Below are 26,070 nucleotides of genomic sequence, written 5' to 3' on the forward strand. Positions count from 1 at the left end.
AGGAGAGGAGATAAGAGACTGTGGCTGTGGTGAGTGTGGGTTGAGGCTGTGGTTTTGTAAACCAAGTTTGAATATTTTCATGAGTGCTGGTGTGTAGGATGGGGAAGAGGGTGGGGGAGGAGGCGTGGTTCAAGGCAGGAATGTGCATCTGTTTATTGGATTTGCTGACTGCTGGTTTTACAAGCCCAAGGCTGGAGCAATTCCAGTTGTTTCACTTTTGTTTGCCAGAGAGCCTATTTTTAAAATAGCATTGCTGACAGAATCCTATAAATTAATCTATGTACCTTTCTCACCCAAGTTCTCAGTTTGTAACACAGAGCTCAGCTTCCTCTCTTCCTCATCATATGCACATAAATACAACTGGTTCATTCTCCCTCTTAAATAAATGGACTGATTTGCTTTATTCTTGAATTTGATATCAGGATCGCTAAATGTCTGGGTTAAGGTTTAGGAGAGTGGAGTTGATATAAATGGGGCCAAGAAACCCATATATTGTAGACGATGGTCAAACTTCTAATGCAGTCTCTAAATCTACCCAAAGGAAACCTTCAAGCCACTGGTCTTCTGTAACTTCTTGTCTCATGAATGCTTCCCTCCAGGAGTCATATCTGTTAGAAACTAGTAGAATCCCCATTGATGCTAACCCTGGGAAATGATAAAATTTGGGATGTTCTATGTGTGTAACCTTATTTAATCCTCCCAACCACCACTAAAATGGGTGCTTGCAATAGACCATGGAGTTACCCGGTATAATCACACGCTCACACTATCCATTCTCCAAAGAGTGAAGATGGGCTGGAAATGGAGTTAATAATAGATCATGTCTACAGGATGAACATTCATAAAAATCCCTAAAGTGTGGGGTTCAGAGAGCTTCCAGGCTGGTGAGCACACCGATGTGCTGGGAGGGCTGTGAACCCTAACGTCAGAGGGACAGAAACTCCTGCACTCAGGACCCTTCCACGCCTCATTGCAAGTACCTCTTCATCTGGTTATTCATCTGTATCCCGTATCCTATACAATAAACTGGTAAATGGGTTTCCCTGATTTCTGTCAGCTCTTCTAGCAAATTATTCAATCCAAGGAGGAGGGTCTTGGGACCTTCTGATTTGGAGCCCAATCAGACAGAAGTTGTGGGTAACCAGGGGACGTACAACTTATTATTGGCTTTTGAAGTGAGGGCAGTCATGTGAGATTAGCCCTTTACCTGTGGGGTTGCACTAACTCTGGTTAGTGTCAGAACTTAAATGAATTGTAGGACATCTAGTTGAGGTCACAGAGAATTGCTTGGTGTGAGGAGGGAAAAAAAAACATGTCTAAAGTCAGAAGTATTATGTGATTATGTGTATAAGTCAGGAAAGACATACAGGAGAGTTTTTCTTGTGTATTCTGCAATGATACTTGCCTTCTAATACTGACAGCCTTGTTTAATCTCCTCTTGGGAGTGGGCTAAACTTACTGATGCAGTTCTAACATGTAGACTATGGCAGAAGTGATGGAAGACAGTATGAGAAAAAGAATGCATGTATATGTATGACTGGGTCGCTATGCCATACAGCAGAAATCAACACAACACTGTAAATCAACTATATTCTAATTTTAAAAAGTGTAAAAAAAAAGTGATGAGATAACACTTTCAAGATTAGGTTATAAGAAGGCTATAGCTTTCATTATGAATTCTATCTTTTCCCTCTCTCTTGGATCTTGCCATGAATTATGGACAGAATTATGTCCTTCCCCAAATTCATGTGTTGGAGCCCTAACACCCCATGTGATCATATTTGGAGATAAGGCCTTAAGAGAGATCATTAAGGTCAAATCAGCTCATAAGGGCTGGTTTTCTTATAAGAAGAAAAAAAAAACACAAATTTCTCTCTGTCTCTGATTCCCTTTCTCTCTCTCTCTCTCTCTCTCTCTCTCTCTCTCTCTCTCTCTCTGTGTTCCTCTACACATGTACAGAGAGGGAGGACAAAGTAAGAGGACTGCTTTCTACAAGCAAAAAAGAGAGCTCTCACCAGGAACCAAAACTGCTATCTCCTTGATTTTGAACTTCTAGCCTCCAATGCTATGAGAATATGAATATCTCTTGTTTAGGTCACCCAGTCCATGATATTTTGTTATGGCAGCATGAGAAGACTAATACCCATGTCAAGAGGTCTCCAGTTATACAGAAGTCAAACCAAGGCTTTTCAACAACCCCAAGAGAGTTTAGAAGCAGACCCCCCTTGATCCAACCTTCAGATGAGACCACAACCCTGATTGACAGATTGACTCTCATCCTATGAGATGACCCACAACTACACCACACCCAGATTCCTGACTCACAGAAACTGTAAGATAATAAATATTGTTGTCATAAACTACTAAGTTTTGATGGCATTTTGTCATGCCATAATAAATACCTAATACATAGGAGTTCTTGCCATGGAGCAGCTGAAACAAATCTGACTAGGAAACGTGAGGTTGCGGGTTCAATCCGTGGCCTCGCTCAGTGGGTTAAGAATCCAGCATTGCCGTGAGCTGTGCGTAGGTCGCAAACGCGGCTCTGATCTGGTGTTGCTGTGGCTGTGGCGTAGGCTGGCAGCTACAGCTCCGATTAGACCCCTGGCCTGGGAACCTCTACATGCCGTGGGTGCTGCACTTAAATAACAATAAATAAATAAATAATACATAGAAGCAACATGCATGTTAAGAGACTAGGTGGGTATAGTCAGTCCCAAATACATGGACATTAAAAAAAGAGATCAGTGAATGTAGAATTCAAGTGTGACACCAAGCAAAATAGAGATAAGGCGGCAAAAGCCAGGGACAGACACCTGGCCTGACAAATGGGAGACCAAGTTTGTAAATACTAGAGCCAGGCATTTCAGCCTGGGCCCACCATCTAATGCCATTAAGATGTATATTAAGTTACAACATATGAATTTGGGTGGGGGACACACACATTTGGTCTATGGCAGCCAACAAAGAATGTGTTATCGTGCAAATCCTAACTGGGGGTAACTGATCTTTAATGTTACTGGGGAACTCTGGGAGACAGGATAGAACATGCATTGCAGCGTTATCCCACCCAGGTGTATTTTCCCACTAACTCTTGTCCATCATTGGTTGAGGGAGGGGGAAGGCATTAATTCCCAGCACCTGCTGCCTATAAAGACATACAGACGCAAGTAATGAGAAGTTAGCTGGTGTGCCTGGCCACTGTAAATGCTAAGGAGCTGGGAATCAGGTGCTGAGAGCATTTGCTACATGTAGATCCCCTGAAGTATCCTGTAATTATTTAGGTAGCAGCTGGATATAGTCTAAATGGAATCATCGAAAATTATTCTTATGAAAACCTATCAAATTCAAGCAGGCCGACATGCTTTTTAAAGAAATGTGAAGAACAGTGTTTAAAACAGTCTCACTCTTGCTTTAAGTCTCGATTTGTTTCAGAGACCTTAGGAAAGTTACTTCTCTTCTCCGAGCCTTACTTTTCTTACCTGTGAAATGGACACCATAACTCCTACTTTATTTGACAGTGATAAAATCAAGTGTGTAAAACAGCAAGCATGGAGATACATAATCAGTTTCTTTAAAACTTTTCAACTTGCAATGATAACTTAGTGATGACAACTTTGCTTATACAAGTGATTGCTCAAACAATAATGGTGATAACAAATAAAAGTCAGTATTAGTGTGTTATAGACTGAAGGTTTTTATCCCCCGCACCCAAATTCATATGTTAAAGCCTAACCCCCAGTGTGACTATGTTGGGACACAGGAACTTTGGGAGGTGGTTAGGTTATGAGGATGGGGCCCTAATATAAAAGACCCCAAAGACTTTCCCCGGTGGCCTAGTTGTTAAAGGTCCAGCTGTGTCACTGCTGTGGCTTGGGTCACTGCTGTAGCTCAGGTTTGATCCCTGGCTCAGGAACTTCCACATGCCACAGGTGTGGCCCAGAATAATAATAGCAAAATAAAAGACACCCCAAAGAGCAGCCTCTTTCCATTGACATGTGAGGACACAGCGAAAAGACAGCTGTCTATGAACTAGGAAGAAGGCTTTCACCAGACACGATATCTACAGGCACCTTGACCTATAGGATAAAAAGCTCAACAATGCCAATCAGTATAGAAATAATCTACAAATGTTAAAATATTAAAAAAATGAATGCTGTTTTCAGGTGTATGAATCCAAAATTTTCTATTCCTTCAAACCTGCTTTCTCTATATAGCTTTCTTTATTAAAGCTGTTATATAAGAAAGAAATGTGCAATCAAAATGGTGAAAATTTATCTAAATAAGTTGTCTCATTAGGTAAAAATGAACTTGGGATCTTAAAAAGCAAAATGATGGAGAAAACAGAGAAATAGCTCTCTGAAACTGTGATTTTCAATAGTAAAACCACATTAGCACACACAAAATGTAATCGTTATGTGAACGAGTGGTTGGAAGTGTCTATTTTTAGGGGTTTGCATTTGCAAAACTTAGAGCTAGAGACAAGACTAAAATTCATGAAATATAGCCAAATAAGCTAAGCAAAAATAAATAAACAAATCCAAATATGTGAGAAATGAACAGAAACACTGTATAGTCTTATAAGTATCCCAGAGTTCATAAAAACCTTCAAAAACCCTGATAATCTCAGATAGACACATGTATTTAAGATCATTTTAAAACTGACAACACAAGGAGCTCTCATTCTGGAGCAGCAGAAATGAATCTGACTAGGAACCATAAAGTTGCAGGTTTGATCCCTGGCCTCGCTCAGTGGGTTAAGGATCTGGTGTTGCCGTGAGATGTGGTGTAGGTCGAAGACACGGCTCAGATCTGATGTTGCTGTGGCTGTGGTATAGGCTGCCAGCTGCAGCTCTGATTAGACCCCTAGCCTGGGAACTTCCATATGCTGCAGGTGCAGCCCTAAAAAGCAAAACAAAAAACAAAAAACAAAAATTGACAACACAAAATTACCAATATGTGAGAAACCTCTCTGATTGAAAATATTTTTTGACCAATTTTTTTGTTTCAGTCAATTCCCCTGGATCCTGTACAATCTGATACATGAGAGATGGAGAAATATTAGTTCCCTTCTATTTGTCAGTATGTCTGCAATATTATTAATGGGAAAAAATGCTAACAACGATTTTTGAGACCCAACTCCAAGCCCCAACTATTGCAAAATAGGGACTATTGGTAAAAGCCTAGTTACGGGAAATCAAAGGGGAGGGATGCTGTAAAGGCTTTGGGGTCATTAACAGAAGAAAAGAATACCAAGGAGATGGAGTCAGAGATTGGACACTGAGAGAGAGTCAGTCCTTGCATCAAATAGGATAGTGCTGTAATAGTCTAGGTTGTACCCCAAATAATAAGGTCTAGGAGGTCCAGAAGCAGTGCTTAGAACAAGCAGGCAAAATCAAAGAATCTCTTGAGGAATTCTTTTTACTAAACCAGACTTAAAGCCAGAGATGAAAACTTATGTAATCAGAAAAGGCTGGACAAGTTCCACCAAAAGCCTCTGATATCTAGCCCAGGTAGAATTCTGCAATGGAAAAGGATCACTTAGTAACAGCACATCTCAGTAAAAACATGTCCTTAGGAATCCTCAATTCCTTTCACAAGGATTTTGTATTCATCAGATTCTGATTGTTAATTTTTCCCAAAAAATCTTATTAAGAATGAGAGGTATTGACCATGAACATAAACATTCTGGTTTTGATTTTTTGTTTTTTGTGTTTTGTTTGTTTTTTAGGGCCACACCTGTGGCATATGGAAGTTCACAGGCAAGGGAGTCAAATCAGAGCTGCAGCTGCCAGTCTACACTATGGCCACAGAAACACGAGATCCAAGCCATGTCTGCAACCTATACCACAGCTCACGGCAATACTGGATCCTAAACCGATTGAGCAAGGCCAGGGATTAAACCCATAACCTCATGGATACTAGTCGGATTCGTTACTGCTGAGCCACAGTGGGAATTCCCTCGTTGTGACATCTTGATATCCAAAACTGTACATTACACCGTGCATTCCAGTTTACTGAGGGCAGGGAATTAGGTCAATGGGAATCCACATTTAAAGGCTAAAACACCCATCATTATGAGCATCTTCCTCCAAGGCTCAAACTGTGGCTCACCCTAAGACAGCTTGCCAGCCTCACATTCCTATAAATCTATTCTATGCATGAATATCAATTGGTTACCACCTGACTCTCAGAATTCATTAACTAAATTCTTTTCACATGGCTAGAGACAATTCAGTTTGGGGAGTTGGTAGGCGTCTTTGAGATCCATGATTAATTGTTGACTGTCTTGGTCTTGTTGGCCCCCTGGTTGCTGGGATGGGGAGCTGCCATTGTTTGGCAGGGGGGCCATAGCTCTACCCCAGATAGCAGCTGCACCCTTTATTTGAGAAAGCCCATTGCCAACATCTTTTGAGAGATAGCAAAAGGAAGATGCTGTGGATATGGCTCGGTGTTTCTCTTGGCCAGAGTGATCTGATTTGGAAAGCTTTCATCTAGATTTAGAGAGGGTCTCTTCTTTCTTAAAGCCTAAACAATGACCTTGTCCCAGGAGCTTCATGCCATCAGGTGAGAACCTGCAGGAGAGCTTCAAGAGTGTGCCCAGCCCTCAGACTCACCACTTGGATGACTCAGACTGCATCTGCCGGATGGGTCCACAGTTCCAGGAAAGTCAGCCACGTGAAAATGGCACAAACCAGGCAGCCAAGCGGCTAGTTGTATTTGCTTTGGGTGATGATAAGGAAAAGCTTTTACACAAAATGTATGATTGTGAGCAAAATATTCATAGATCTTTGTCTTGACTATCTTGGTATAAATGAATAATCAAGAATATATAAACATATATATACATAAGATCTTCAGGACCAGATCTTATTTTATTTTTGTCTTTTTTTGGTGGAGAGGCTGCATCCCCAGCATATGGAAGTTCCCAGGCTAGGGGTCAAATCAGAGCTTAGCTGCCAGCCTACACCGCAGCCATAACAACTCAGATCCAAGCCGAGTCTGCGACCTAAACCACAGTTCAAGGCAACGCCGGATACTTAACCCACTGAGGGAGGCCAGGGATCGAACCTGCATCCTCATGTGTACTATTTGGGTTCATTGCCACTGAGCCACGATGGGAATTCCCTAACAACCTGTTTTAAAATAAGATCACAACACCATCCCGTATGCCTAAGGCACGTCTTCTCCCACCCCATGACTTGGGAATGGGGCAGACACTTTTTTTGGGGGGGGGGGTCTTTTTGCCTTTTCTAGGGCCGATTCCATGACATATGGAGATTCCCAGGCTAGGGGTCTAATCGGAGCCGTAGCCCCTGGCCTACGCCAGAGCCACAGCAATGCCGGATCCTTAACCCACTGAGCAAGGCCAGGGATCGAACCCTCAACCTCATGGTTTCTAGTCAGATTTGTTAAGCACTGCACCACAACGGGAACTCCAAGGGGCAGACACTTTTGAGCCCAGATGCAGCTCCTTGGATTCCCTGAGACATTGAGGGAGTCACAAATCCCTCTGAGTCTCAGGATTTCTTGAGATATTAAGATCAATTTAACAAGTGGCTACTGAGTCATTCTTTTAAATGTAGGGATATAGAAATGAAAAAGAAAAAAACGAGATGCAAACTTCAGCCTTTATGAAGATTAGATTTTTCTACACCTCAAGATTGTTTAGAAGAGTAGATAACAAAACACATGTAGTGTTTTAGCAATTAGTAAATACTTAATGTTAGGTCTTCCAGTTAACCACCACACTCAATGAGTGCTCTGGATTTAGGAAGAGAAAATGCAGCATGTCGTTTCTGAACTGTGTGTAGAAATCACAAGAATCAACCTGACCTAGGCAATATTTTCTTTCAACTTCAGATTCTGGCATATTAGCGAGTTATAAAATCAGTTGAGTTGGTTAAGGCTAGATGTTTCTTAAATTAAAAAATGGAATAAAATGGTACGGAAATGTGGTGAGCTTAAGTACTGATTCCTGAAGATTTTGTTTCAATTTTGTGTGTGTGTGTGTGTGTATGTGTATTCATTGGATCAGGATATAAAATGCATCTCTGACTGTAGGTCAGAGTCAAAACATCTTGAAACCCATTATTATGTGTATAGCTTTATAATAAAGGAAAGAAAAAATAAAACAAAATAAAATAAAGGATGGACTTTCCTTGTGACCTAGTGAGTTAAGGATCTGGCATCATCACTGCTGTGGCTCAGGTTTGAGCCCTGGCCCAAGAACTTCCACACGTCATGGACGTGACCAAAAAAATTAATTAAAAAAATGAAGGAAAAAAATTTTCTTTCTGCTTTTTCTATTGCACCCACACACCCAACTAACTTATTACCTAGTATTTACAATGATGACTACTATAAAAATGTGTATCAAGATAAATTAATTGGAGTTCCCATCATGGAGCAGTGAAAACAAATCCGAATAGGAACCATGAGGTTGCAGGTTTGATCCCTGGCCTCGCTCAGTGGGTTAAGGATCCAGCGTTGCCGTGAGCTGTGGTGTAGGTCTCAGACGTGGCTGGAATCTAGCGTTGCTATGGCTCTGGCATAGGCTGGCAGCAACAGCTCTGGTTAGACCCTTAGCCTGGGAACCTCCATATGCCACAGGTAAGGGCCTCAAAAGACAAAAGATGAAAAAAAAAAAAAAGAGAAATATTAATTTTTTTAAAAAAATGAAAACTGTTCCGTAAAATAGAAAATTGTTCTATAAAACATTTTGAAAATCATTTCCTATAGTCCTATGGACTATATTTATTTCCCAGAATGTCCAACCCCGAAGTGGAATAAACAGAGAGGGGACAGGTAAGGGGTATACTTGCTCATTCTAAGCAAACTTTCCAAAAGTGACAACTTCTCAATAATTTCTAAATTAATTCATTTACTTGATGGTGTTGAAAACAGAGAAAGACAAATACCATGTGATATCACTTATATGTGGAACCTTAAAAATAATACAAATGAAAACTTATTTACAAACCAGAAACAAATCCACAGACAGAACGAACTTATGGCTACCAAAGCAGAAATAGGGGAGGGATAAATTAGGAGTTTGGGATTAACATATATACAGTACTATACATAAAATAGATAACCAACAAGGTCCTACTGTATAGCACAGGGGATTATACTCAATATTTTGTAATAACTTATAAGAAACATGAATCTGAAAAAGAATAGATACAGATATATGTACAACTGAATCACACTCCTGTACACCTGAAACTAGCACAACATTGTAAATCAACTATACTACCACAAAAAATAAAAATAAAGAATAAAAAATAAAACTTTCAAGAAAAAATTAAATTGACATGTGAAAGCAAGGTTGCATGGCAGGAAAAGAAAGTAGACAAGGAGTTCCCATCATGGCTCAGCGGAAAAGAATCTTACTAGTATCCATGAGGATGCAGGTTTGATACCTGGCCTCTCTCAGTGTGTTAAAGATCCAGCTTTGCCATGAGCTGTGGTGCGGATTGCAGACTTGGCTTGGATCCTGCACTGCTGTGGCTGTGGCGGAGGCCGGCAGCTGCAGCTCTGATTTGACCCCTAGCCTGGGAACCTCCACATGCCGCGAGTACAGCCCTAAAAAGACAGAAAGAGAAAAAGAAAGAAAGTCGGCAAATGCCATCTTCCTCCCTTCCATTCAATGGAACTGGTCTTTCTTGCCCAGATCCCCAGACACACAGCCATGTCCCATCTCCAAAGATACTGCCTCAAACGCTAGAACCTCAACATGTCTCTAATCCAGCTTGGAGTCACCAGCCTGGGTACAGTACATCGGCTCTAATTCATGACCACATTGTTTCCATTAGTCCTACTCTCACTTCACTTGTCCACTTTGTAGATCATCCACTATTGGAAACTAACTTATGTCTGTTTAGTTGTGAACAATTAATAGGCTTTTTTTTTTTTTTTTTTGTAAATCAATTGCCTTACTTCACTTAGTACGATAATTTCTAGGTCCATCCATGTTGCTGCAAATGGCATTACTTCATTCTTTGTAATAGCTGAGTAATATTCCATTGTATATATGTACCATAAAATTCATTATCTAATTTCAGCACAGGGAACTATACTCAGTAGCCTGTAATAACCTATAATGGAAAAGAATCTGAATACATACATACATATACACATACACATATATGTGTGTATGTATAACAATCATTTTGCTGTACACTTGAAACTAATTAAACATAGTAAATTAACTATACCTCAATGAAAAATTATTTTGAAAAAAAAATACCAATTGCCCTTAAAAAGAAGATGTTCCCTGGTGGCCTAGCAGAATCCAGCATTTTCACTGCCATGGCTCAGATTCAATCCCTGGCACCAAAACTTCCATATGCTGCAGATGTGGCCAAAAAAAAAAAAAAAAAAAAAAAAAAAAAGCAGATATTGTTAATCATTTTTATGTCTTCTCAAAGTAACATTTTTAAATGCATAAAATAAAGTGTGTAAGGATTAAAAAGAAAACAAAATATACTGAAATATAGTTGTTGAAATACTTTTAAATATTTGTGGTATAAAAATACATTAAATACTCTATTTTGTTTGGGTTTTTCATTTGTTTTTTGCTTTTTAGGGCTGCTCCTATAGCATATGGAAGTTCCCAGGCTAGGGATTGAATTGGAGTTGTAGCTGCCAGCCTATGCCACAACCACAGCAACGTGGAATCTGAGCCATGTCTCCAACCTACACTATAGCTCACGGCAAAGCCAGATCTTTAACACACTGAACGAGGCCAGGGATCAGTCCCACATCCTCACGGGTACTGGTCAAGTTTATAACATGCTGAGCCCCAACTGGAACTCCCAGAGAATTCCCTAGCAATAAAAATTAAACCTATTAGTGCTTCTACTACTGCTGTAATTTCAATGTAATGATGAGATTAAATGATGTGTTGGAATATCTGCATTGGTAATGTGTTATGAAAATAAATGATTTCTGTTAAAGGAAAGTCAGCCACACCAGGGTGTGTTGCCTATACTCATAATCAAGGGAACTTTTATATTTGTTAGTGAAGATGAAAATGGAATTCATTTTCATATCCAAAAACATCTACTCCTTGAAATCTACCTACGCAAATGGTCTATGGGCTACAGGTTAAGAGCCCTCATTAGAGACAGGAAACCATTCTGTCTTCGTACCATCTCCCCACAAGGTAATGAAGAAGGCAAATCTCTCACAGAATCTTCCCATTTAATTAGCAGTTAATCCCAGAACATTCATGTATCCTATTCTTTAAACTTGATGAAATCCCAGCTCTCTGTCTTTTTAGAAATTCTGGTAGCCCCTTGCAAGAAAGCCTAACCCTAGTCGATATACCAAAATTCAAACACTGGACTCCACTAATCCTCAAATAAAATTAGACCAAAAAAATCCTTTCAATTAGTGGGCAGAGATGGGACAGCTTAGAATTCTCACCCAGGGCATTGTTCAGGGCTGCTGCAGAGTTGTGCTGGTTGAGCACCATATAAGCCTATAACCAAGTGCAACTGCCCTGCTGCCATCCCTCCCATACAGAATGCCAGGTGCTCTATTCTTATACCTTGTTCCAAGATGCAACGTTCAAATATTCAATATCAAAAAGAGCACATGCAGTTCCCCTCATTGCTCAGTGGTTAATGAACCCAACTAGCATCCATGAGGACACGGGTTTGATCCCTGGCCTCACTCAGTGGGTTAAGGATCTGGTGTTGCCATGAGCTGTGGTGTAGGTCACGGACGCAGCTTGGATCCCACGTTGCTGTGGCTTTGGTGTAGGCTGGCAGCTACAGCTCCAATTGGACCCTAGCCTGGGAACCTCCATATGCCATGGGTGCGGCCCAAAAAAGACAAAAAAACAAAAATAGCGCAGATTATCCAATCAGAATGGATGCTGACTACAAACAACTAGTATAGGCATAACCATGTTCTAGCTGAATCTCAGCCTTGCCCTGTTTATGCAAGGGTGGGAAGTGGCTTCTAGACATTGCTTATATATTGACCACTAATTTCACATAGGAAAGTCCATTTCTAAGCAATTGTGTACTCATTAAAAAAGTCTGTGGTATTGATCAGAAATCAACATGGGTAAAACACCAGAGTGTTAGCTTCTTCTTTTTTTTTTTTTCGTTTTTTTTTTTGTTTTTTTATTTTTTTGTGTTTTTAGGGCCACAACCACAGCATATGGAGATTCCCAGACTATGGGTATAATCAGAGCTGTAGCCTATACCAGAACCACAACAACACCAGATCCAAGCCTCATCTGCAACCTACACCACAGCTCACGGCAACGCTGGATCCTTAACCTACTGAGCAAGGCCAGGGATTGAACCTGCAACCTCATGGTTCCTTGTCAGATTCGTTTCCACTGCGCCACAATGGGAACTCCTGGAGTATTAGCTTCTTGATTTAATGCTGGCTCGCCACTTCTGGGGGTGTAATCCAGAAACTGTCTTTGGGGTATGGATTAAAATGAACACAGATGCAGATTTGGTCACACGGATTACACTAAAATTTTTTTATAAAGGATTACAGTCCAAAATACCCAATTAGCATTACTTTGGTAAAAACAACCTGTTAGGTTATTAACCTGCAAAAATATTTTGAAAACAAGAAAGATCTCTTATATCTATCATTGAAAGGACTTCTTTTAACTTTATCTTTGAGTTGAAGTACTGTAGCTGCCCTCCATTAAATAACATTTGGCAAGCTTTGGGAAGTCCCCAAAGTTTAAAGGAAGCAAATCCAAGAGGGAGATCCTGCCATTCCTTTTATGAAGCATGAAGGTATCTATGAAACAAGCCTGTCTGAAGAAACTAAGAAGACCAGGGAGTTCCCTGGTGGTTCAATAGGTTAATGATCTGGCACTGTCACTGCTGTGGCTCAGGTCACTGCTGTGGCTCAGGTTGCTCCTGTGACGTGGGTTCAATCTCTGGCCCCAGAACATCTACATGCCACAAGCACAGCCAAAAAAATAATTTTAACAATAAAATAAAAAATAAAAAGGATCGGAGAGTATCACAAGGAAAGAACACGGAGAGGGTAAAGTTGTTGCTCTTGGAGAGTGACAAGCTGGAATTGTGGATGAGAGAAGACATTAGTCCAGCAAAATTCAATACGTGGAGAAACAATGAGTGAAACTGAAAGGAAAGACATTGGGCTAAAGAGAAGGATAGATTCCTAGCTTCCTCCTTGGATGTCAAAGCAATTTCAAGTGCCCAGACAGCAATGCCACATTCTACTTGGCTGCACCTAGTGAAATATAGTACCAAAGTCAGGAGCGTATAAAGGATATATGGAACAGGAAGTCAAAAAGAGCACAAATGAAATTCACTATAAAAGCTGTAAAGAGAAAATAGCAACTGTGAAAAAGAGAGATGTAAACCAACTAGTTCTAACCCCCCAAAAATATTTTTTAAATAAAGAATAATATTTCTCATAGCAGAGTCCCTGAATCATGGCTAAGACAAAGCCACTTAGAGTGCCAATGACTCAACAAATGCTTGTGATTAGAATAGAAAATACCCGTATTTTTGTCTTCTGGGACCAGTCTAGACTACATTTCCCAGCACTCTTTATAGTGATCTTGGAGAGACAGCAGTGAGTGATGGCTTGGAGTAAGATCTTAATTCTCTGCTCAGGAATTGAACCTGGGCAGCCTGGTTGATAACCAGGAATCCCAGCCACTAGACTAACTAGAGGCTAGAAGTGGAACTGCCCTGATTCTTGCCCCCTGTTGAAAGCAAGCATGTTTCAAGGAGGCAGAGATGGATAAAACAGGTATAAAGTTTATTGTTAGAGACACAGTATGACATGTGAGAAGTAGTTTTAGTCAGAAGCAAAGAAGTAATATGCACCCAAAAGAGGAGTGTGGGTGCAGGCGTCCCCCCAATTGAGGAGCAGGCCAGAGAGGTGATATAAATCACTTACATAGGACAGATCTTCTGGGTCTTTGTTTTCCTTTAGCCATTTTTCTTGTCTTAATTCTCACACCTGACTGGACACAGGAACCTCTCCAATATGCGTGCACATCTTTTGGCAAAGATGGTTTCCAGAGCAGAGTGCTGGGACCTGGGACCATATCAAGACTTACTATGGCCTGGCGCCCCCTCCCTTTCCAACTCCTGGGAGTCTCACTATGCATGTGTGGAATGTCTCCTTGACCCCAGGAGTGATTGAACGGTCATCTTTCTTGGGTGGAGAATGAAACAAGGCCTAAAAAGACACAGACTGCTTCTTATCAAACAGGCCCATGTAACGGATGAGTTCCCAGAGACAAAGACAGTCCCAAGGCCACAGACTACGTGGCTCAACAAAACAACCTCTGTCTATTAAAAAAAACCAAGCACTCCCCTGTGGTGGGGGAGCCCAAGGCTCGCCCGCTCAGAGTGCCCAACCACTCTGTTGGTCGACAAACTCCGCTTGCAATCTCATTGCTTCAGCCTCTGCCTCCTTCTTCCCCGCCGTTCTAACAATCTTATCTCTCTATTCCAGCAGAGCTCAACTCCTTCAACTAACTTTTTCCTTGAGGTGTCAAAGAGAAGCAAGGCCCAGTCCCTGCTGTTCTCAGCCCAGGGGCTCATCTACCTCTTACTTCAATAGTGTGGGCCATGGGTCTGAGTTCTGACCAGTCAACTGTGGAAGTAAGTGATAAACCTCACTTTGGATCTGGCCCACATAAACCGCTCAGGTACAACTCCGCACTTTTGCTGGGTTCCTGAAGAACTTCATAGAGTAAGCAAAGTGAAAAAAAATATGATTACCAATGAATAGCAGAATTATGAGCAACCTTTTCCCACTTCTCTTCAATTTCCTGTACTTCTCAAAATTTGTATGATAAACAAACATCATAAAACATTTCTATTTTATGACAGATAAAGTATACACACATATAATAAATATTTACATATATAAAATCTTTTTTTAAGTATCTATAGGCATACCTTGCTTTATCGCGCTTCACAGATACTGCATTTTTTTTTTTTTTTTTTTACAAATTGAAGCTCTGTGACAACCCTGCATCACCCAAGTCTATTGGCACCATTTTTCTAACAGCATTTGCTCACTTTGTGTCTCTGTATCATATTTTGATAATTCTCGCAAGATTTCAAACTTTTTCATTATTATTATATTTATTTGCTATAATGATCTGTGATCATGGTTTTTGTTTGTTTTGTCTTGTTTTATTGAAGTATTGTTGATTTACAATCTTGTACTAGTTCCAGGTGTACAGCAAAGTGATTCAGTTATACATATTTTTTCTGACCCTTTTCTATTATAGTTTATTCTAAGATATTGAATATAGTCCCCTGTGCAATACAGTAGGTCCTTGTTGTTTATCTACTTTATATATAGTAATATATACCTGCTCATCTCAAACTCCTAATTTATCCCTCCTCCCTTTCCCCTTTCTAACCACAAATTTGTTTTCTCTGTATGTCCATTTCTGGTTTATATATAGATTCATTTGTATTAGATTTTAGATGCCACATATAAGTGATATCACCTATAATCTTTTTTAAAGCAAGTTATCCCCCTTCCTTTGATAACTCCAGATGCCATGGATTTTGCCACTAGAGTATCCCTAGCATCCAGGACAGGGCCAGAAACACTGTCAGCATTTAATAAATGTAGTCTAAAAGAATGAATACTTTCTGGCATCATCAACATTTTGCCTATTTGTCAATGATCCTCTTAAACTGTAACTTTCAAATATTATATTTAAATACTTTATTTAAATAAAACATTTAAATATTTTATTTAAATGCTTAGGACAAAAGCAAAATACTTCATTTATCCTCTTCATGGTGCAAAGTATCCTGTGACTATTATGTTTCTTGCCACATGTCTAAGACTATATTTATACAAACACTGCCCAAGATTGCACTTGATAGTTTTTGGTTTTGTTTTTATAAGGACCAGCACACTGTTGGCTCATATTGATCTTATAATCAACTAAATCTTCAAGTCTTTTCACATAATTTGCTATCAAGCCTGATTACCCTTGTTCTGCACTTGTACAATTGATTTTTTAACTTCAAAATACTAGACTTTAAATAGATCTTTGTTAAATTTTATCTTGTTTGCTTTAGTCCATTATTGGAGTCTATTGAGATGCTCTTAAATCCCTAATTCTACAATCTTGTATATTACCCATCTCTCCACACATGAGTGCTGATAACTATATTAATTGCTAAGTCGCCAAAGTTGAGGATAAAGCTATTAAATGGGTAAGAAGCAATAGAAGAATTTTGCTAAACACTGTTTAAAGTCTCATACTGGCCTCAACACTCTTGGGACAAGTATTTTTGGATATTAGATTTGAAAGAAATCTTCAAACTCATCCAATTCAACTTCTAGGACTTACCCTAAGCTCCACAGCCTATTGGTTATTCAACACTTTCAGATTTTAAAGACATGTTCATTATTTCCTTTATATCCTATTCATTCCACATTTTTAGAGAAAAGTTATTTCATATAGAACCAACACCATTCTATCTCTGGAGGGAGAAGTCCTATTTATGTACAAGTGATAGCACTCCCCTGACCTCAGCTGATTAGAATAAAGAGAGACAAGGTAACAGAGTAGGAATACGTCTAGAAACCAGGATTGACTGATTGATTTAATGAATACTACTATGTACCAGGTACTGTGCTAGGCCCTTGCAATATATTGATGATCAAAATAGACAATAGACAATTCCATAAGATTTCTGTTCTTATGGAATTTACAGCAGGAGGAGAAAATATATACTAAACATAATATACACATATATTTTATATTATAATAGAAGATGATACATTCTATGAAAAAGAGAAAATGTAGAATGGGGTAAAGGGTATTGAAGTGAGGAGTAAAATTTTAAACAGATTGTCTAGGTCCCCATTAAGAAGGTAACTTCAGCAGAGACTTGGAGGTGAGAGATGAGCTATGCAAATTTCTACGAAAGGGGCATTTGTGCAGAGGAAACAAGTAGTGCAAAAACACAAAAACAGAGGGCAAATGGCATGTTCGAAGAACAAGAAAATCAAGGTGGCTGCAGCAGAGTGGATGATGTGGGGAAAAGAATAGGCGATGAGATCAGAGATGTAATGTGAGTCAAAATAAGGATTTTAATTCATACACTGAATGAAAGGAAAATCTGTTGCATGGTTTTGAACAGAAGAGTGACATGATCTATTTATATTTTAAGAGAATTACCTTGGCTACTATGTCAAAAATAGAAAAGTAAAATCTGTTAGGATGTTACTGTGTCAGACTAAGTAAGAGATGGTGACTTGGACTAGGGTAGTAGCAGTGAGAAATGGTAGTGATAAATGCATTTATTTTGAAGGTCAACAGTATTTGCTGATGTAATGCATGTGGTTATGAAAAAAAAGAGAGAGAGTAGTCATGCCACGGTTTTTGGCCTGAAATACTAGACAGTCAAAGTTTCTGCCATCAACTGTGACAGGAAAGTAGGAGATGAAGGAGGAAGTTGGGTTGGGAGGTGGGAGATCAGAAGTTCAGTTTTGAACAGGTTGGAAATACAATGCTGGAGTTTGGGAAAGAGATTCACACTAAAGCTATGTTAAAAGCTGTTGGCATGTAGATAGGTTTAAAAGCCATGAAAAGCAATGAGCTCAAAAAAGGTGAAAGCAGATCAGAGGATTGAGCCCTGGGAACTGCAACAATAAAAAGTTAGAGAGAAGGAGGAAAACCCAGAGAAGGCATTTAAAATAAGGCAATTGGTAAGACAGCAAATGTAGAAGTCTGTTAGTCAAATGAACAAAGTGCTAGAAAGAGAAGGGAGCATTTAACCAGGTCAAATAATACTCTTAGCTCAAGTAAAACAGAGATAGATTTTACCATTAGAAGTTGCCATGAGGCTTGTCTTTAAAAGAGTGGTTTCGATGAGGAGAGGTGGGATCAGTAGAGCGGAGTAGGAAGACCCTGAGCTCACCTTCTCCCACAAACACATCAAAACCATAAGTACATATAGAGCAGCTCAGAAAATGACCTGAACAAGCAGAACAGCTCTTCTACAACTGAGGTTATAAAGAAAGAACCACATGAGTTCTGGTAGGAGCAAAGGAAAAGCCATCTAGTTGGGACCCACAATAATTCTGGATAACCCAGAAGAAGAATGAGATATCACATGTTCAAAGATCCTTCCTAAGGAGTGAAGGGTTCAAGCCATGTATTGGGCACAACAGCCGTTGGGTAAAACAGTTGGAAAAGGACCCTCCTTGGCTGATCTGAAATTGAGAGGGTCTTACCAGAGGGTTATAGGAAATTGAGACTCTGCTCTTGAAATGCTCATGCACAGACTTGCTTGCTCCCAGTCCCACTACAGAGGCAGCAGATTGAAAACTACCTGGTGTTCTGGCTGGTTTTCTAGGACTGCTCCAATGTACCCCCCAGCCAGCACTGGGCTCCAGTTCCTCAGGCCCCAGGCCCACCCCCCAACAGGGCAGCAACTGCCATCAAGCCAGAGAAAATCCCCAGCTTGCACCAAGCTCCCTTTAGCCCCTTTGACTCCAGCCCCACACCCCACCAAGGCAGCAGCCACCGACATACCATGGGAGAAGAAGCTACCTATGCTCACTTAGATCCAGCTCTTCCACCAAAACCTCTAGGAACACTCAGATTGCACAGGGATGATCCTACCCGATGATACACCTCCAAGACCAGGATATGTAACTGTTTTGTCTAATTTCATAGAGACAAACAGAGAAAGTCAAACAAAAAGAGAAGACTGAGGAATATTTTCTTTTTTTTCTTTCTTTTTTTTTTTTTTTTTTGGTCTTTTCTAGGGCCACTTCCCACGGCATATGGAGGTTCCCAGGCTAGGGGTAGAATCAGAGCTGTAGCCACCGTTTATACCAGAGCCACAGCAACTCAGGATCCGAGCTGCATCTGCTGCTCACAGCAACATCGGATCCTTAACCCACTGAGCAAGGCCAGGGATTGAACCTGCAACCTCATAGTTCCTAGTCAGATTCCTTAACCACTGCACCACGATGGGAACTCCAGGAATATTTTCTGAATGAAGGAACAAGATAAAAATCCCAGGGGGGGAAAAAAAAAACCCTAATAAAATGGAAACACTCACTTACCTGAAAATGAGTTCAAAGCAATGGTCATAAAAATTATCTCTGAACTCAGTGGAAGAAAATGGAGGAACACAGTGAGAACTCCAACAAAGAACTAGAAAACATAAAGAGATTTTATGTAAGAGCTGAAGAATACAATAACTGAAATTAAAAATGCACTAGAAGAATTAAAAGCAGATTAGGTGATACAAATAATGTATAAGCAAAAAAATAAATAAATAAATGAATAAAATAAAATAAAATAAATAAAATAAAATAAAATAAAAAACAAATAATGTATAAGCAACCTGGAAGATTGATAGTGGAAATCATCCAATCAGAACAACAAAAAGAAAAAATACTTTAATGAGGATAGTTTATGGCACCTCTGAGACAACATCAAGCATACTACCACTCACATTATAGGAGTTCCAGAAGAAGACAAAGGGTCAGAAAATGTATTTGATGAAATTATGGCTCAAAACTCCCCAAACCTGAAGAAAGAAACAGATGTCCAGGTCCAGGAAGCACAGACAGTCCCAAGCAGATGAAGCCAAAGAGACCCATACCAAGACATATCATAAGTAAACTGGCAAATGTTAAAGATAAAATTTTAAAGATAGCAAGAGAAAAACAAACAGTCGCACATTAGGGAATCCCCAGAAGGCTATCAGGTGACTTTTCAACAAAAACTTTGCAAGCCAGAAAGGAATGATACATTTAAAGTACTGAAGGGAAAAAACATACAGCCAAGAATACTCTACCCAACAAGGTTATCATTCAGAATTGAAGGAGAGACAGAGTTTTCCAAACAAGCAAAAATAAAAAGTTCATCAACATTAAACCAACCTTTCAAGATGTGTTAAAATGTCTTATTTAACAAAGAAAAAAAAGAAAAGGCTATAAAAAGGAATAAGAAAATATGAAGTTCCTGTCATGGCTCAGCAGTTAACGAATCCAACTAGGAACCATGAGGTTGCGGGTTCGGTCCCTGCCCTTGCTCAGTGGGTTAAGGATCCGGTGTTGCCATGAGCTGTGGTGTAGGTTGCAGACGCGGCTTGGATCCTGCATTGCTGTGGCTCTGGCGTAGGCCAGTGGCTGCAGCTCTGATTCGACCCCCAGCCTGGGAACCTCCACATGCCGTGGGAGCAGCCCTAGAAAAGGCAAAAAAACAAAACAAAACAAAACAAAAAAAAATATATATATATATCCGATCCTCATGGTAACCTCAAAACAAAAGCCTCTGATAGATATACAAAAAACAAAAAGAAAGAAACTCAAACATAAAACCAAAGAAAGTCATCAAACAAGAGAGGAGTCTAAAAGAAGAAAACAGAGAACTATAGAAACAAACAGAAAACAAGCAACAAAATATCATTAAGTATATACCTATCAACAATCACTTTAAATGTAAACGAACTAAAGCCTCCAATCAAAAGGCATACAGCAGCTAAATAGATTTTTAAAAAAAAGAGCCATCTATATGCAGCCCACAAAAGACTGAATTAGCACATTAAAAAAGATTATACACAATGTTATATACCATGATCAAGTGGGATTTATTCCAGGGATAGAAGGATTGTTTAATGTCCACCAATCAATCAATGAGAGGCATCATGTTAACAACACAAAGGATAAAAATCCCATTATCATCACAACAAATGCAGAAAAAGCATTTGACAAAACTCAACATCCATTCATTATAAAAAACTCTTAATAAAGTGGGAATAGAGGTAACATATCTCAATATAATAAAGGCCAGTTATCACAAACCCACAACTAACATCATACTCAATGCTGAAAAGCTGAAAGCCTTTTCTCTAAGATCAAGAACAAGGTAAGTATGCGCCCTCTAGCCACTTTTATTCCGTTTAGTTTTGAAAGTCCTAGCACAAACACTGAGACAAGAAAAAGAAATAAATGGAAGGGAAGTAAAATTGTCACTGTTTGCAGATGACATGATACAACATATAGAAAACCTTAAAGGCTCCACCAAAAAAACTATTAGAAGTACTAAGTGAGTTCAGTAAAATTTTAGGATACAGGAGTTGTGGCTTAGCAGGTTAAGAACTCGACATATTATCCATGAGGATTCGGGTTCTATCCCTGGGCTTGCTCAGTGGATTAAGGATCTGGTGTTGCCATGAGCTACAGCATAGTTCTCAGACCTGCTTAGAACTGGTGTTGCTGTGGCTGTGGTGTAGGCTGGCAGCTGCAGCTCCAATTCAACCCCTAGCCATGGACCTATGCCACAGGTGTGGCCTTATAAAGAAGAAAAAAAATCTCTGACTTCAGCTTTTTAGACCTCTATCTTCCCTTTTTGGAAAATGGTATGATTTGACTGTGTCCTAGCTCTCTCAGAGTCTTCCAACACTACCCATCAAGTTTAAACCACCCCATGTGAAAATTCTTCAGTATCCTGGAGTAAAGTACTTGAACATACGACAACTTCCTTTTAAATACCTAAGTCCCCTCTTACTACTCATCATCTGTCCAAGGCATCAGTTTCTCTTAATTACATTTCCTTTGCCTCTTCTGATTGTGGACTCATCATGATTGATTCTCTAAAAAGTTGAAATTGGGAGTTCCCATTGTGGTACACTGGAAACGAATCCCACTAGTATCCATGAGGATGCAGGTTCGATTCCTGCCTTCTCTCAGTAGGTTGAGGATCCTGCATTGCCGTGGCTGTGGTGTAGGGGTCCAACCCAACCCCTAGCCTGGGAACTTCCACATGCCGCAGGTACAGCCCTAAAAAGCAAAAAAAAAAAAAAAGTTGACATCCACGTTGTTGCATGGAGGGGAGATTGTAGGTCCCTGCCATCATGTTCTGTCCCTTCACTTACATGCAATCTAAAGATGAAATTGTCATATCCTCTATCAATTTTGGGCCACTCCCTTGCTCCCAACTACCTCTTCCTATTAACCAGGATATAGCTGTTTCTTTTGTTGTTTTCTCTACCCTTTGGAAAAATAAAATCAGCAGAGTCAAGAATTTTTGAAAAATTTCAAAATGAAATTTATGGTTACCAAGGGGAAAACATGGGAGTGAAGGATAAATTAGGAGTTTGGGATTAACATATACACACTACTATATATATAAAATAGTTAAGTAACAAGGATCCACTGTATAGTACAGGGAACTCTACTCAATATTCTGTAATAACCTATATGGGAAAATAATCTAAAAAAGAATAGATATATGTATATGTATAACTGATTCATTTTGGTGTACACTTGAAACTAATACAACATTGTAAGTCAATCATACTCCAAAAAAAAATTTTTTTTGGTGGCACCTGCAGCATGCAGAAAATCCCAGGCCAGAGATAGAACCCACACCACAGCAGTGACAACACCTAATCCTTAACCTCCAGGCCATCAGAGAACTCCAACTCCAATAAAGTGTTAATTTTAAAAAGAGAATTTGTGGAGTTCCCATCGTGGCACAGCAGAAACAAATCCGACTAGGAACCATGAGGTTTCGGGTTCGATTCCTGGCCTCGCTCAGTGGGTTAAGGATCCGGCATGGCCATGAGCTGTGGTGTAGGTCACAGACACGGCTCGGATCTGGCGTTGCTGTGGCTGTGGTGTAGATCGGAAGCTACAGCTCCGATTAGACCCCTAGCCTGGGAACCTCCATATGCTGCATATGCGGCCCTAAAAAGACAAAAGACACAAAAAAATAAATAAATAAATAAAAGGAGAATTTGTGAAAATTTCCAGGTTGCAGAAAAATACCCAGGAGCTCTCTAAATAAGTAGCATCTCATTTTATTCCAGTTTCTCATTTCTTTTTCACTTTTGAAATCTCTTTCTATAATACCTTACTCAAGTTCTCTGTTTGTCTGATCATCCACATCATAATCCCACTTGCTGTCATTCCAGAAACGTACAGCCTCACCAGATGGGCTCGTGGCAAAGTGGGAAAAGATATGTACAAGCACGACTACAGGTAGTATAATATAAAATAAAATTTATAGTATAAAATAGAGGTGGCCCAACCATCTTGGTTTGCCTGGGACTTGAAGGGACTTTTCAGATGTGAAATTTGCAGTGCTCAGACTGGGAAAGCCCCAGGCAAATTGAGGTGATTGCCTTCAAACAGTAAACAAACACTGCACCTGCCCTGAAAATCGCCAAAACTTTCCTCCGAATTCCTATTTCCTGAATTTCAAATAAAATCGTATTCCTGGAGTTCCCGTCATGGCTCAGTGGTTAACGAATCCGACTAGGAACCATGAGGTTGCAGGTTCAATCCCTGGCCTTGCTCACTGGGTTAAGGATCCGGCGTTGCGGTGAGCTGTGGTGTGGGTTGCAGATGCAGCTTGGATCCCGGGTTGCTGTGGCTGTGGTGTAGGCCGGCGGCTACAGCTCCGATTCCACCCCTAGCCTGGGAACCTCCATATGCCGAGGGAGCGGCTCAAGAAATGGCCAAAAGACTAAATAAATAAATAAATAAATAAATAAATAAATAAATAAATTGTATTCCTTCATGATTTTTCCTTAAAACAGCTGCTGCAAATAGCATGCGGACTGAAAATGGGGGGAAAGGAGTGTCTTCGAATGTTTCTTTTAAACTTGACCTTTATTTTTATTTTATTTTATTTGCTTTTTAGTATTGCACTAGCGGCATGTAGAGGTTCCCAGGCTAGGGGTCGAATCAGAGCTACAGCTGCTGGCCTACACCACAGCCACAGCAACGCGGGATCCAAGCCACGTCCGCAACCTACACCACAGCTCACGGCAATGCCGGATCCCCAACCCACTGATCAAGGCCAGGGATTGAACCTGCTACCTCATGGTTCCTAGTCGGATTCGTTTCCACTGCACCATAACGGAACTCCTTAAACTTGACCTTTTTAATCTTCCTTTCTTCCTTTTAATCTCTGTGAAATGATGATAATTAGAATTAAGCACCCCCCCACACCTTAAAATTTTTACCATCTACTTCTCTTTATTTCTCCAAGCACCAACCTGATTGAAGACACAATCACTAAACACAAGCCTGGATTATGGCAGTCATCTTCTTCCCAGGGTTTCTCAAGCCATCTGTGAAGAAGAGAGTTTTTCTTTTTGCTGTTGTTGTCTTGTTCAATCCATTATGAACCAATGCATTTATAACTTTCAATAAAAATGAATTACTAGGAAAACAATCATACACGTAGGTCTTGAAACAATGTTGAATTTGCTCTTTGAATTTCTAAATGCTTCTCCTTTTCTGCTATGTCATGCATGGGTAACAGTCAGAGGAGCAGTCTAGAATTGTGCTTTTGAGAAACTAACAGATAGCATCACTTCCACACTTTCCTCCATTCTTTCTAGTAAAAAAAATCTAGAACAACCTTTCAAAATGTAAATTAGATTATGTCTGCCCACAGCTCATAAATAACTGAAGGAGGGAGAAGGTTAACAACCAGACAACCTGGATTTAAATCTCTGCTCACCACTTACTGTGGTTCACGACGCTGGGCAAGCCATCTCATTTCTATGTGCCCCATGTTCCTTATTTAAAAATTGAGATGATAATAACATTGACTTCATTGGGTTGCTATGAGGATGAAAATGTATTAATTTTTATATAATGCCTTGAACAAGATCTAAGGCATAGTAAGTATATATGCTGCTTCTACTGTCACTTCTTATTGTTATAGCATGACTGACAGCATCCTACCTTTATAAATTTTTGTATCATTGTTATTTTTTAAGGTTTTTTCAAAGTTTTGTTTTTTTTTTTTTTTTTTTTTATTTGGCTGTTCCTTTGGCATGCAGAAGTTCCTGGGCCAGGGAATGAACCAGAGCCACAGAAGTGACAATGCCGAATGCTTAACCTGTTGAACCACCAGAGAACTCCGTTATTATTATTAAATTTCAGTATTATTATTTACATTAACATGACCTACACATTCCTCTCTATCTCTCTGGCCTCATCTGAACAACTAAGGTGTCAACACAGCCTCTTACCACACAATAAAAAAGCAATACATTCAAGATTTCATGTAGATCATTTGTGGTAGATTAGATCATTTTCAGCAAATATTCACTCCTTTCTCTCCACTTATGTGAGAACGATACACTCACCCACCTTGGCTTGGAACAGGGTCGTGAAACTTGCTTTGGCCAATGTTAACAAACATGATGTAAGCATGGGTTTGGTACAGCTGAGCTGTGTCTTTGAACATCTGCCATTACTGTGAAAACCAGCCCTGGGCAGCCCACTGGCTCCAGAAGATTATGAGTCACCTGGGTCAGACCTGAATGGGGCCTGCAGTCTGGGACCAAGCCCTGACCAGCCCATCTGAGCTCAGCAGGATAGCCCTGGCCAATCACCGTGTCACCGCAATGTTGTGTTTGTTTGTTACACAGCAAAACTACCTGCTCACACTATCCCATCTCTTTTCTTTTTCCTTTACTTTAAATTCTGCTTCTCAGGATTTTGTCCCATTTCCTTGGCAGAAAAATCCCACTCCTATATGCCATGGTGCATCTGGAGAAGTAGCATGTTTGAAAAACAGATCGTAGGCCATCCAATGGATTCAGAATTTGAGGAGGCTCCTGAGGTCTTACTTTGGGCATTCAAAATGCCCAGTGTTTAATAAATGTCTTTAATAAGTGCATATATTATGTATAGTGTTTATAATTTTACATACAGCTAGAAGTCAAGCACTCTCTTGATGGGTGCTATGTAAAATAAATCCAGAAGTGCAGAATTTGAGGTTTTCTCTTAATTCCCCATCATTTGAGTATAAGCTTAGGCTTAGATATAAAAGCTAAGTATAAGCTAAATGAAGAATATAAGAAACAGAAAGGCAAATGGTTTCCAAGCCAGGAGAACACACATTCACAAGCACAAAAGGAAGAATTGAAGTTGTTATTGTTTTTTGTATCTTTCCTCCTACAGAATATAAAACAGAAGCTAAATCACTCTAGAGATCTGAGATCAAATCTAAAATCAAGGAGTCCCCTTTGTGGCACAGTAGAAATGAACCTGACTAGTAACCAT

At 39.8% G+C, this 26,070-nt stretch overlaps 2 long non-coding RNA genes across 3 annotated transcripts in view; one reads left to right on the forward strand and one right to left on the reverse strand.

Annotated features, from left to right (window-relative positions):
• LOC106505551 (uncharacterized) overlaps positions 1–2,392 on the forward strand; it is a 39,890-nt gene extending 37,498 nt beyond the window's left edge. Inside the window, exon 4 of the long non-coding RNA XR_014822509.1 lies at positions 1,960–2,392. This is a non-coding gene — a long non-coding RNA (uncharacterized LOC106505551). The remainder of the gene's footprint in view (positions 1–1,959) is intronic.
• Positions 2,393–5,406: 3,014 nt separating this feature from the next.
• LOC102158512 (uncharacterized) lies at positions 5,407–14,079 on the reverse strand. 2 transcript variants are annotated; one of them, XR_014822507.1, is made up of 3 exons: positions 13,924–14,079; positions 6,618–6,723; positions 5,407–5,521 (listed from the first exon to the last, which is right to left on the reverse strand). It is a non-coding gene; the product is annotated as an uncharacterized LOC102158512 (long non-coding RNA). The 2 variants fall into 2 exon arrangements; XR_014822508.1 differs by having other exon boundaries at positions 6,618–6,746.
• Between the last annotated feature and the right edge of the window lie 11,991 nt (positions 14,080–26,070).

This window comes from Sus scrofa, chromosome 13 (genome assembly GCF_054392235.1).
Source record: "Sus scrofa isolate SSC_HxYL_T2T_F1_AM1 chromosome 13, Sscrofa_HxYL_maternal_Yorkshire_Landrace_v2.0, whole genome shotgun sequence".
Classification (NCBI taxonomy): domain Eukaryota; kingdom Metazoa; phylum Chordata; class Mammalia; order Artiodactyla; family Suidae; genus Sus; species Sus scrofa.